At 41.2% G+C, this 14,710-nt stretch overlaps 1 protein-coding gene across 3 annotated transcripts in view; it reads left to right on the plus strand.

The window, feature by feature from the left end:
- The window catches only part of LOC146553594 (A-type potassium channel modulatory protein DPP6-like), a 98,174-nt gene that overhangs the window by 16,323 nt on the left and 67,141 nt on the right, over positions 1 to 14,710 (plus strand). The window lies entirely within an intron of this gene.

Raw genomic sequence — 14,710 nt, forward strand, 5'->3', positions numbered from 1 at the left:
AGCAAGAAATATTTTGTAAAATTTATAGTTCAACCTTAAAAATATGCCACTAATGTGCCCCAAGCACTGTTAAAGACACCGGTCACAGTAAACAGCTGATCTAAAAGGAAGCTACGCATACAGATGTTCCCTGCAGCATTATAAATTGAAGCCACATGTGATAAATTGCAGTGTGGGTGCAGGCGACTCCTCAGATTGCCTGTAGAAGTCGGATTGTTGGTTTTACAAAAGAGAGGCTGTAGCGGGGAACTAGGATCTAAAAGTTGAACAAAATATTACTGTCAGGCTGCAGTGATCTAGACACACAGACGGGTGCACAGCCAGAACTGTCTTAACAGGTTATTAATAAGTTTGACGAATATTTAATGTAACCCAGGGGAATCTGAAGGCGATGCTTGCTGCTTACAGCTGTTTATTGGAGTCTTTCCTTAAAGTTCATCCAATAATCGCAGCTTCATGGGGTTACTTACAGCTGCAGAATCATCAGGAGGGTTTCAGCAGAGAGAGTTATTAATAATCATTAAATATTCTCAATGCGGATAGAATTAAAACACAGTCTGTATTTATTTATTTTTTACACATTAGTCAGATGACCTGTCACACTCACACACTTTTTGCAGTTAAATCATTTGTTACACACCAGCTAATCCAAGGTTGAGTTCAAATGTTTCCTAAGGCACTGCAGTAGCAAGAACCAGTCCTGGATAGGTGGTACTATATGGGAAAAAATAATAAGAAGGCTCAGTTTATGAAACATTGTTGGAATGGCTTTTCTGCTCAGTCCTGCTGGATTGTGTTTGGCTTTGTTCTGTGCTTTTTAGATTTAATGACAGGTACATCATCACAATGCTTTTTATTAGTTCACTGTTTGTCTGCTTGTAGCCATGACGTGAAATTGCTTCTCATACAAAAACCAAAATGCTCTACTTCAGCCTTTCTCTATTAGATTAGAAGATGGCTATTTGGACTTTGTGCCTGTTAGAGACGACAGCACCCAGTACCTCCAAACTGTAGTGGTTTATGCAATCACCTAACAAGCAAAAGAATCCTGGTTCATTTATGGCGAAAACACAAAGTGTTTGTGTCATTCTGTTTTCATTTGTGAAAACAAACACAACATGAAGTGCAGAGCTCTCAGACAATTTTGTCCCCTAAACAACATTTGTGTTACTGGTTTCTCTTTTTTTCAGCCTAAGAAGACTAGCTATGTAGCATCAGCCATGCTTCCACCAAATAGCGAAAACTCACAGAAGGTTTCAGATTGGCTGGAATCTCACATTCTGTCTGCACAAAGACAGAGTTGTTAGGAAATGTGTTGCTTGTTTTCTGCAGGAAATAGAGGTATAGTCCTCTGGCTGTGTCCTATACGCCTCTGGACAAAAAGAAATAACCTACCATTGCTTCCTTTAAGCTTATTACCTCATTTTTATGGATAATTCTTTTCTGGCGACTTGACAGTCACGATTTTCTTAACAAACAGACATCATTTTACCCGTTAAGTCAGAAGTTGTTATTGTACTGCAAGATTTCCAATTTATTACATTTGCACTATTAACCTTGAGGTCACCTTTAGTCCCAATGTCTCTCTGAGTTGTGCTGGAGCATGAAATTGCCTTTTGCCTCAAGAGATGGGGAGACCATTTCAAGAAGTACAATTTCCAATCCCTCCCTCCTTGGCAAAAGTTTGCCCGCGCTGTTGTTGTTCTCCTTTATTTTGCAGACGGAAGAAGCAAACAACTGAATCGGACATTCGTGAATTTAATTTCATTCATCCAAATATTTACCAGTGAACACTCGTGCGTCTGAGAGTTTACTCTGAGTTAATGAAAAGCACAAAGAATTACATTTTTTGTAAACAACAGTTTCATTTGTTTGCTGCTGTGTTCTTCTGAGCTCTTGGGTTCGCGAAATGCAGGCACTGCATCTTTGTTTGTCGGAGAGCTGTGTGTGTGTGTGTGTGTGTGTGTGTGTGTGTGTGTGTGTGTGTGTGTGTGTGTGAGATGAGATTAATTCTCGCTTTGCACTGTGTGTCAGTGTTTCATGGTAGAGTTTACGTCACCTAGGGAGATATCAGCAGTAGTTCGTTCTCCTCCTCATTACCCTTTACTGTAAATAGAGGCCTGTGAACATCTTAATTAACTGTTGGATATAAAGGTGAAACAGGGTAGCATTTTGCCTTAAGGCTGGAGCCTGAAGACACATTCATGACTCGGCCTGTATTGACATTTTCTTTATAGGTTACATAACAGAAAAAAAAACCCCACATCTCTTTTTGCTTGTGTCTCGCCCTGTGATCTGGAATAATGACATGTGACTCACAGTCAACATATCGAGTAATAAAAACAATATTCATGCTGTTTTTCTTTGACAAATAAAGAGGAGGTGGTTGAATTACCCTTTTTTATAGAGACCTTAAGACAAGTGACAAAACCTTATACGAACAAATATGAAAAAGAATCATTGTGAATTAAAGTAGCCCAGATTTATAAAGAGCCACGTGATAAAAATATTGCTCTCTTTAACATTTCCTTCTCGTTTCCTTTAAAAAAGACATCAAATCTAAATTCTTGTGATCAATGATTTACTAGAGGCCATGCTTATGGTTCATTTTCAGCTGTAATAAGCATCATCTGATGTAATGAGTAAGCCTTAAAAATGTATAACTACAAACGAAGGACAAAGTCAACCTCCATTTATACCAGGGCTTAACTTCTCATGATCCTTTTATGGAGCTCTAATCTAGATTTTATGATTTGGTGATGAAGGCTGTCAGTTTTCTAAATAAGTTGAACATTTTACTGAATAAAAGCCACAAAATCCTACTGATTCCCATCGTTTCTATCCCCAAAATAGCTAAAAACAGACCTCCTGCTGCTAATTACAATGACAGCTGTATTCATGTCTGACTATAAGTACTAGTCATTAGTGAAAAGCTCATTTCCCACAGGGCCACCTTAATCTCAGAATAGCACGCTGCTCTATAATGCATTAATATTTTGATCTCGGTCTGGGCTTCCGCTTTTAAAATCAACCGAAGTATGCTGAAAATGTGGTTTCATTTTACTTTTAATTAGCTCTTTTTACACATATGTAATATGCCCTTATGACAAAGAGATGGTGTGATGGCGTCCCTGAGGGCCAAAGAAGCATTTTTGAAATGGCAAAGTGGGCAGGCTGTATCTCTGGGGACAAGCACAAAGAGCTCTGAGCTCTCTGATTTCCCTTTAGTAATTACAGGAGTTTGTTTGTAGTGAACCCATTGTATTTCAGGACACTGCCAGCTCTTCAGCATTGAAAGCATCATTACACTACATATCCTCTTTTAATTAATTTAATTAAGTTTCCTTTCGGAAGGTTTTATCTGAGGAAAAATTCCCTGAGCACTAAATTTTCAGATTCTGTTTTGAATCAGAAGGAAATTGATGTTCAAAAGGAATGAATCATAAATCACCTTTGCTGTGTGACTTAAAATTGAATTCATGTTGGATAGACTGCCCAGGGCTTATACATACACGAACACGCACGCAAACTCGCAGCCTGTCCTCATGCGTCCCCTTAACTGTGCCTTCTGCTTAGACATACTCCAGATCTGAGTAAGACAGTTTGGCCCGGTTCCCAAGTCTTCGTTTAGCTCTGTGCTTCCTTTGAGGTCCAGAGCTCAGATAAATCAGCCAGACGGAGCTCAAGAAGAGCAGCCAGATAAAAGAAAGAGAGCAATGAGATGCGTTAGGCTGTCCTCGTTATCTTTGAGGAAAGGCTAACTGTGTGCTTCAGATGACGACTGCTTACTGAAGGATGCCACCGGATTTGTTACTTGGCATGCTAATCCAAAATGATCACGAATCCTGAGGCAAGCTCCCTTTTCATCAGTGCAGAAAGCCAGATGTGAATGTTAAGGATGGAAAACGGAAAAAAAATCTACTTCCCATTACTTCCACGAACAAATATTTTATATGAGGAGCTATGCCAGGAAATTCTCTTGTCTGGATGCCACCACATTAGGCTTCAAAGGAAACAATCAAGACGCAAGCACACGCTCTAATTTTTAATAATTATGTGATTATTCCTGTAATCATAATTATGCTGTATGAGAGGAAAAATGTGAAGGAAGCCGCTTTAATGTGCAAATCATTGCATGAGACATATAAGTGCGGGAAAACATGAACTGTTGCCCTGTGTGCGTTCATAGCGGATTGTAGGTTGCTTAGTTTTGTCTTTATAAGCTTGTAGAGCTTTTAATGAAGCAGCTGGAGTTCAATATTTTGTGAGCCGGTGATGCAGAATTAGAACTTAATTGAAATTAAAGCTACTGTGAAAACATTAAGACTATTTTTCAGTTTCTTTCCCACCTGGGTGGACAGAAGATGGCGTTATAGTTGTGTATTGATCAAGCGATATTACAGTCGCATTTCACCTGTGACAGTTTCACTCTAATACCACAAAGATAAACACAGTAACTTGATGTAATCTGGTTTGTTTTATTAGCTTATGTGAAAAATATTTTGTCTTTACATTATTTTTCAGAAATATATTTGTCATCATATTTTTCTCTTTTAGCTGTTTTTGGTCTCCATTGTTCCGTGAGGGATGTTTCTGGCACTTTAGCCACTGTCTATGTACTAAGTACAGTTAGAATCAGGCATGTGGTGTACAGCTAAGTCTGATCCTATCCTAAAATAACAATAAAATACTAAATACTAAATATTAAATAAAAACAGAAACACAGACGAGTAAAAAATGACTTAAAAGAAATGGTGAAGAAATTTGTGCTGAGATGCAATTAAATAAATGAGAAAAAGAGGTTCTGCAAAAGATAACAATAAGGTTGTACAGTCACCAGCTACTTTATTAGGTACACCTGTTCACCTGCTCCTAATCCATTCAGCTAATCACATGGCACTAACTCGATGCATGTAGAAAAGCAGACACCAAGCATCCAAATGGTGATTTAAGTACTTTTGAACAGATCGTGGTCGCTGGTGCCAGACTGGCTGGTCAGAAATTGCTCATTTCCACCCCCAAGAATGGTCTGAACCACACTGGGTGCCACTTCTGTCAGCTAAGAACAGGAAACTGAAACTAAAATTCGCACAGGTTCACCTAAATTGGCAAAAGTGTTTCCTGGACCGATGAGTCAACTTTTGCTGTGACAATCAGATGATGGAGTCAGAATTGGTCATAAACAACAAGATAAGATCAATCCTGCCTTATATCAACAGCTTAGGCTGGTGGGGGTGGGATGATGGTGTGTGGGGGATATTTTCACGGCATGCTTTGAGCCTCATAATACCAAACATGGGTCAGAATCTCTGAGGAATATTCTAGAATTAAGGTACTTCTAAAGACAAAAGGTGATCCAACCCAGTACTAGCAAGGCGTACCTAATGAAGTGGCTTGTACTGTTGAATTATAGTAATTAATAGTTAAGTATAAAATCAGGTAAAACAGCATGAAAGTAAATATCACATGTGGAAAAAAACAAGCCAGTGCTTGGTTTCTGTACGTTTAAACCAGTGTGCAGTGCAGAGCACAGAAGGCAGACATGCTGTCACCCAGCGCAGCTCCTCCCCTCAGGACAACAAAGCAGCCGCGGCAGGACCTCATGCTCGATGTTGCCATGGTTGCAAAGGTGGAGAGGGTGAGGCTGTAAGCTCTGGGAACACACACGCTGCTGCTCGCTGGTGGCTCTGACTGCCATCTGGAGATGACGCAGCTCTCACATCGCAACCTGAATATCCTCCGCTCATACCAGCATACTGTGTCCATCATCATCACCACGATGTTAATTTTCCTTCTTGTTAAAAAAGTATGAATTCCCCTTTGACTCTCAATGAATACAAGCCTCCACTCTGGTTTCTGCACCAGGTCGCCATTGACAGACATATTCGACATCAGCCTTTTTTTTTGTTGCTGTTGTTGTTTGCTTTTTTAGCTCCTCTGTTCCCAGAGGGCATCTCAACGGGTCATCCATTCCTCTCCCCGGCACCTCAACGCTCTGTTGACACCCCATCGATCATCCCTTCGCGCCCTGCCCTCCCCCAGCACCACCTCTACAGACCTGTCAGCGGCACATCAGCTGACTGCTGCCTCGCTGTTTGACTGTCCCTCTTCCTCCTGATGATTTACTGTATTATTACAAAAGCTGACAGCGAGTATTAGTCAGTGTTTAAACAGAGAGAGAGGCCTTATTACGCCGTGATGATGCTGAGCTTCAGTCTCTCGTGGTAGATTTTCTGCTCGGAAGATCACGTGAAGTAAACATATCATCAGCTGTCATTAGGCCTCCACGTGGGTATTTTGTAATCAGTGGTGTTCGAACACCGTTTTGTCGCTTTCTTTAATTACAGTCTGCGTAGTTGAAATTTACCGAAGCCGATTAAATATCGATGCAAATGCAGAAAAAAGAAAATCACTCCATCTGTCTACCTTCATTTGCGATCGTCAGCTTAATAATGGCGGTCACATTCACTTCCTTCACGTCACAGGGGATTATCTCACTCTTCAGATGCAACTTCACTCTGGATCTTTTTTTTTTTTTTGCCTGTCCCATTTGGTTCTTTAACCGTCAGAATTGTTTTCTGAAGACCAACAAGGATACCCAATGGATTTATTTTGCCAAATGGATCATCATGGCATTGCCGTATTGGTCCATTTGATCGACCTTTGTTTTTATTATTTATTTTATTTTCAATTGTTACAGACGGGACAGACGCGAGTGAGGGATAGGAAAGGGAGAGAGAAAGAGGAAGGAAAAGAAAAACAGAAGGGGAGAGAGACAGTGAGAAAGGGGGAAAAAAATCTCCTGGATCACCTGTTGAGAGAAGAAGAATAGAAAACAAGCAAAAAAAAACCAAAGCAATATATTAAACACAACACCATCGCATTAATCTAGCTAAGTGTAAACAGCAGTAAATACTAAATACTAAATATTGTTGTGCAGCACGCAGGACAGACAGACCCCTCGTCTGGGGATCCTCAGCCCTTCCCATGAGGGTGGCACGGATGCCCCTCCGGTGGTCCTCCTTGGGCTCTCACACTCTGGGGCCTCTGGATGTCTGGGGCCTGGATCTCCTCCATGCCTGCTTCATGCCCTGGGGGACGGGGCTATGGCTTTCTACATCCTCTTGCGGACCATTACATGGGGAAACCATTTGAATACAAGCGCGCTGATCCACACAGGTGTGCACATGGATGTTCACTGTTCGTAGACTTAAATCACACCTTTCTTGGCTGCTACTTCAAAGCACATTGTGCGCTGTCACTCTGGATCTTAAAGATTCCTGCAGTGTTTAAGAATTACACGAGAATGCAGCTAAATATAACCGTCTCTTAACCTGTCTTGCGTCCCATTTTCTTTTCTCCTGTGCTTCATATTTATAAATGGAGGCAGCATTCTCACTGATTTGTTTTGAGGATGAGCTTTATTAGGTGTGCAGCTGATAATCACCAGAGTAACTCCTTTTAAAACAGTCAGTTTTCTTCCTCCTGCTTTGCTTTACTCTATTTTTCACAGTTTATTGAAAAAATAAAGGTCATGTGCAGTAGGCAGTGTCATTTCACTGACATTTTAGATGCTGGAGACCATTTTTATGGCTTTTTCCTTGCACTGTGTCTGTTTTGCCACTAGAGACTGTTGTGTTCCAATCAATGCACCAGCTCTACGCTATGGTGAAGGCATCAACAGTGCAGTGGATAAGTGAGGCTTTGGTTGTAGTTAACACAAACTCAAAGATTTAATAGCCAAGCCAGTGTAGTGAGTAGTAGATCATTTATGTACCACCAAAGGCAATTTTTATTTTACCTCGCACTGCTTCTATAAATGTTATCAAAAAGCTGGCACACCTGATGGTGTCTCATCTGAGAAGAGGGTGAAAATGTCACCTCTCGTAAGGTTTGAAAAGGTTGTACGGTCATCACTTCACATTAAGAAATTGCTAAGACACTGATTAAGACTTTTTCTGCCAGTTATCAGTTGATTCACTTGATTGCGACATTTAATTCAAGGCTGTGAAAGATCAAATTGCCATATCCTCTCTGGAGTTAAATCAGAGGCTGACAGGTGCTTCTGTGTGGGTATTTTTTGCAGTAGCAACAAGCTCCATTCATGTATTTTTGAAAACAGCCCTCCTTTATTTAACTGAAACTCATCTGTGCCTCTGCAGCAGCGCTTCATGCTTAAAACTGTTTGATTCAGACAAAACAAGAACAAATCAGAGGTATAAATCTAACAGCAATGCGCACATAAATATGAACTATGTGGAGGAGATTTCTCCTACAGCACTTCAGTCAGTTCGAATCAAAGCGACGAAGCCCCGCTGCCATCTCTCCCGAGTCCTCTCGCAGTCGTTTTCCGGGCTGAGACCAGGCAGCAGTAATCTGTTGTGTCACACGGGCAGATTCTCTTATCGACCCTGCTATGATACAGCAGCGACACACTCCTGAGAGACATGCACACAAGCAAGCACTCACACAGGGGTACAAGCACTTAATTTAACTGTCATACAGACACAAGCACACACACACGTGCGCAGGGCATTTGAGAATAAAAGCAAAGTTTACAAGGTCACATCACAGCGTGATAAATCCTAGAGATATCCAGCAGCAGACACGAGTTGGACCTAATGCATCTGTAGTAGCTGTGTCACTGTGGAGAAATAGAAATAGCGATGCTAATATGATTCCTGTTGATGTTTAGGTCTGTCTGCCGATGCTGCGACTTTATTAGCTGTCTCCATGATCATTTTGTGGCTTTGTAGCATTGCTGCTGCCTGACAGCCTGTGTGAGAAATGGAAGATTGGTGTAAAGATGGCAGGCACCAAAGTTTCATTCAGTCAAACAACTTTATGCTTGAAGTAATACATTTTACTACAGCAGCGAAAGAGAGTCCGAGTGTCGCATCTAGCTCAAATGTGATCACACAGAAACTGAGGAGTGGTGACTAGGCAGCACCTTCCCCCTCCAGGTGTTTGCTGGGGTGATGGAGTGGGTTAAAACAGCAGGTTGGCAGACATGGAGGGAAGCAGTCACACCGATGTCACAGGGAAAAATGGGAAATTCTCCAGTTTAACCCATGCAAACTCATGGTCCAATTTGTATTATTTACATCTCCCATAATTTTCATGAAAGTAGAAACTAGTCTAAGTTTTAATGGGTTAGAAAAGGCTGCCAAGTTGAGAGTGTATGTTCAGGATATGAGGCTAGGATGTTAGGGTGTATGACGCACTGCAGCTACAATTACCTGCTGAATGAGCTCACAGGCTTCGTCACATTCACTACAGCGTCATGAAATATGTATTAGTATTCCAAACTGAAGCCAAGTTATAGCAATTAGCAACATCATAGCAAAAGTATCGGTCGTCAAAAGATACACGAAGAGAACAAATCATTAGTTGAGCCTTTCTCGTGTCTTTGTTTGTTTGTTGTTTATGTCACGAGTGACAAAAACCCACAGAGTGGCACCGTAGCTCAGTTAGTAAGGTACATCCATTATCACTGTGGCTAGCAACAAAGAAACAGGATCAAAACAAAATGTACTTAGTGGGGAAACCAAGCAATCGCCTCTTTAGAGAGACTTACAGTACAGCAGAACACTGGATGAGATGAAACAGCCCCCAAACCTGCCAATCACCACAGCCACAACACTCCGAATAATGCACAACTTACACAGTTTGTATGGGTGAAGTTATTAAGTAAGAACAAAGAAATAAAATTACAGTTGTCATAAAGACAGACATCTATAAAATGTTTCTGCACCGTAATGGAATGCCTGCTCAAATACAATATGTGGAGTGTCAGCATACAGAAAGAAAAATGATTTGCTAACAAAAACAGCTGCACAAAGCTGACAGGAGAATCCGCAAATCCACGGGGGGAGGAAAAATTCAACTAAACTCAAAGAAATAACAGAGACGAGTGGAAGCAAACAAGAGGAAAGCAGGACACAGGCAAGCAAAGCAGGTTGGCAAACAAGAGAGGATAATCAGACAAAGAGAAAGGAGAAGAGAGCAGCATGAACAATTAAGTGTTTGGATAGTGGCACAGTTTTTCTCATTTTGCCTCAGTGCGCCACCACAGTGCATTTTCACATTGTTGTGGTACGAGTTAATCCTGGTTTCATCTGTCCAAAGAATTGTTGCAGATGTTTTTTAGATGTTTGTTGGCAAGGTTGAGTGTAACTAGTGGTTTGCACTTTGTTGTAAAGTTTGCTTTCATGAAGATATCTCTTGATTGCATACTTTGACAATGACACTCCTTACTCCTCGAGAGTGCTCATGACTTGTTGTTACATAGTTGCTTTTCTAAATCAAAGAAAGATTCTGGGGTCATCCATTTTCCAACCAATACATGGCGCATATTACTTGCATCAACATCTCTTTGGACCTCATATTGAGAGGTTTAGTCAAAACTGTAGCTGCCAAATGCAAATTCAACAGTTTTATTTCCTTAATTTGTGAAAAAATAATGAGGGAACAGGCTTCACCTGACCATGAAACCGCTTGTCAGTCAATTGTGCATTTAATCACGAGCCACTGGAAATGTATGAGGATATGTATAAAGATGTAATTCCAGTTTGTTAAAGCTCTTCCCTCGCACGTTGACCGTTTGATTTGGAATCCACTCTGGTGGTGCACAGATGCAAAATTACAAAAATGTCATTGTCCTTAAATCCTTATGGACCCAGCTGTATCCACGCAGTGGTGACAGTTGCTTTGACACAGGCGGAAACAAGACAGGGGTGAACCTAATGAGGTCGGGACAAACAATCACGCAGGAGGGAAAAGAGCAGGAAACAAAACTAGAGCGAGACTCGTGAGAAAACTAACCTTCAAAGCAAAGTAGAGAGTAACAAAAGATTTATGACTAGCACCGAGACACGAAGACAGCATGATGGCAGAGACAGGGGAAAACCAACAGGACCACAAGACATACGTCATTTTGTTTTGGATTGTTTCCATCTATTGGATGAAATGCAGTTTTCTATAAATTGTTCTTTATTTCTTCAAACTGAAAGCTCTTGTGCAGGTGTGGCAATCTCATTTCACACTTTGGAACACATTTAGCCCACTTTGGTATTAAATGAGCTAGATCAGTTTAATTTACCTAAACATTTAAGTCTTTGGGCTTAAATTGTAAGAAATAAATGTGCAAAATTAGGGAAAATTCTGTCGGATAATCACACAGACTTTCCTCTAATTTTAAAACTGAAGCTTTTTGTTAATTATTCCAAAATTTCCTTTTTATGTTTTCCTACCGTGGTCACATTGTAAAAAACAAAGAAACAAACAAACTTTTCTGCCATTTAATTGTTTATCTATTACTTGCCTTGGTGTAGTATAAATAGCTGTGGGGGAGGTCTTCATCAATAAGAAAAGCTGTAAAACTCTAAACTGTAAAGTCCATGCTGTCCTTCACTTGTTCCAATGCTGTGTGGTGGACCCAATTAGAGTCTTCGCCAGGCCTATTTTGGCCCCCGGGCCTTATGTTTGATGCTCTTGTGTTTGTACAATGATGTTTGGTAAAGAAACAGATAAAACTGATAAATGGTAAAAATTTCGAAGCACTTAAAAAAATGTCTTTCTTTCTGTGTGTTTAAAATATTAATTTATGTAAACTATTTCTGTGAACCAGGTCTGCTCGTGTATTTTTTTGTGATGGTTAATTACTCACTAAATGCTTCTATACCCCTCCGGTGCCCCGTGTGGGTAACAGACCCCTTTTCACCTCAAACACTTTGACTGTCACCGCTTGAAAAGCAGATGTATAACTAATAGCATCAGCAAGCGCTAATGTGCATTCAGACATGCCAGTTATTGAATCAGCACCCACAATGCCCGGACCCTGGCATGGAAACATCTAAAAAAAAAACAACCCTGTTATTATGAATCTGGTTAGTCACACCTGTTTAACAAGTCCAACTGTCTGCTGTGATAAAAGTCTCTTGGCTCAGTCACAAAATGATGCCGCAGCTAAGCGGGCTCTCTCCTGCCTCCGGGCTCTGGTTTAGTCTTCTGATGAATAACACATGAGGGTTTCCATGTCGCATCCTCGCCAGACCTTTGTGTGCATTCTGTTCTTGAGCCGAGCAACAGGGGAGAAAAGTTTTGTCCCTCCTGCCATGAAGGTGGGTTTTATACCTCGTTACTTTGGCTAGAAAATCTCAGCGTGGAAGCTGCAGGTCAGTTTCAGCACAGAGTTGTTTGCTGCATCTTCTGAAGCCGTAGCTTGTTGTGCGAGTGTGTCTACCTGCTAACTTACCCCTTGCCTACAGGCATATGTAGGTCATTGTCACCGTCGGGAGCTTTTTCTCTGTCAGCTACATTCTGTATGGCGGAGCTTTGGCCGCACATCAGCATCTCCGGTCAATATTTCCCTCCTGCTCCTCAAAGCCAGGAGTCTGAATGATAGTGATGTGCGGATCGATCCTGAAATATCGATTCCTCCGATACCAATCATTTATGTTCTAGAATCGATTCTCACATTAAAATATCGATATTTTAGTAATTTAGGGTAAATTTGTAGTTTATCATTAACAGGAACACAGTGGAAAGAAACTATAACATTCGGATTGTCTACATTCAAAGGAACTACTTCCTCTTCCGCCTTTCATAGTCATGTGCGAAATACGGCTGTATAAATGTCTTGCAGCCCCTTGGCGTGCGCACTCACAACAATGGCTGATAAATACATTTTACAGTGTTCATTTATCGAATGAAATACGTTAAATGTCACCGTTATTATTGGCCGGCCCGGAAACAGCGGGGGTGTCCAAATTCAGAGGCTGCTTCCACCTGAGGACCCGGCCTTCGCGGTCTAAAGAAAGCCGGGTATACGCCACGAGCTCCCTCGGTGCAGTGAAACTGCCGTCTGCTCCTTGCTATCTAATATATAACCGGGCGCTGACGTAAACCGTCTCACACTTTGTTTAATTAGTTTTCTGTTTGACGTTTATTCAGCTGTGTGAAAACCCCTGAGGAACCCTCCCGAGGGATTAATAAAGTTAAATTAAATTTAATTTAATCTAATCTAATAACTTTAATCTCAGCCAAACCGATTTACTCACTAACAAATAAAACGCTGAAAAAGCCAAACAATAACATTTCTAGGTTATCAAAGTGACTTATTTATCATGTTTAACCCGAGTAGTGAAAGACTGCGGGGGTTTGAAGACAATGTGTCGGTCGGCTCAGATATTTGAAGTTTACACAGCTACATTCTCACCTGAAAATATGTTAAAAAAAAAAAAAATTGCAACCCAGAAAGAGAAATAAGAGTAATATTAAAACTAAGTCAGTGCCGCCATTGGTGGAGACTGGAATTGGCTGGGCCGCGCTATGAATTCTGCGATATGGTTTTTCAATTTTGTTGTCCGGGTGGAAAATCGGGAGAAATTCGGGAGAATGGTGGCTCTGGGAGATTTTTGGGAGGGGCACTGAAATTCGGGATTCTCCCGGAAAAATCAGCAGGGTTGGCATGTATGGTTGTGGCAACATCACTAACCTTGTCAAACACCTCAGAGTAAATCATATCACAGAATATGACGAGCGTATGTTGAGGTGAACTGAAGAGGAGGAGAGGGACAGGTGCTGCTAGGGCGAGACAGACGTCTCTCATGGAGTCCTTTAGTGATGCAGGCAGGCAAGGTGTTCAAATAGTGCACGACTTCAGTTTTTCTATTTCTATATGATGAGCTCTGCATTATTAAGTGATAAGAACAAGAAATCTGATGTCCTGTAATCATTATGATGCTATACTTTGAGATACAATAAATAAAATAAGTTTTTGTGCAAAGTATCGTATCGGATCAGTATCGTCGATACCACACTGAATATTACTTGGTATCGGATCGGAAATGAAATCAGTGGTATCGCACATCACTACTGAATGAGGCCTGGTGCTCCAGGGATAAGGGAGAAGATTGTGTTTTTTTCCCTGAGCTGGGAGTTGGGCTCTGACTTATGTGATGATGTTCAGTGTGGAGCTCATGTGGAGCTGAACAGAGATGGGGGAGATAATGATTGTTTGGTATAGCGGAGGTGGAAAGAACGGGGAGCGCTATTGAGTGATTCGCTATTTTGGAGCTGGCAGCCTGTCAAATCGTACCTCACCAAAGACGGGAAAGCCGAACCGGGATGATTGATGTTCCTCCCCTCACCAGATTGCCTGTTGCATCGTGGGATTACAGAGTTTTTATTGCTGAACATGTTCAGGAAGACACCATGATGCGCTGACATGTTCAGACAAACATACCACATGATCAGCTTCACTGAAGAGACTCAGTCTGTCTTTACTGTATCTTTCAGCTGCTTATGTCTTATGCTGACACCGGTCAGAAAGTTCACAGCTCCCATCTTTGGTACATATAGAGTAACCATCAAACAGTTTCTAGTTTTTAGAGACAGCAACGATGTTAAATGTGTTTAATCTTCACCATGTAAGAATTTAGCGCTCTGTGTAGTTAGAAGCTTTGCGACAAAGCGCTAAAGTTCTACTGAAAAGTTGCCAGCTTCATTTCAAGTACATGTACAGCTTGTGTTGTTTGGTTTGGAACAACGCTGTCCTGTCGCGTTTCAGAGACTGGTTGGTGATATCCTGGCAACTACTGGTTGCTGTGGAAAAATGATCTTTCCTCAACTGGCTGGTGAGTGGTTTCTAACCAGTGGAGATTTCTTGTTTGTCTTACGTTAAATTGATCATTCACTAGCTGGACCC

The sequence above is a fragment of the Mchenga conophoros genome, linkage group LG18, assembly GCF_057382185.1.
Source record: "Mchenga conophoros isolate Kocher_MC1m ecotype Shallow Benthic linkage group LG18, M_conophoros_male_GT1.1, whole genome shotgun sequence".
NCBI classification, from domain to species: Eukaryota; Metazoa; Chordata; class Actinopteri; order Cichliformes; family Cichlidae; genus Mchenga; species Mchenga conophoros.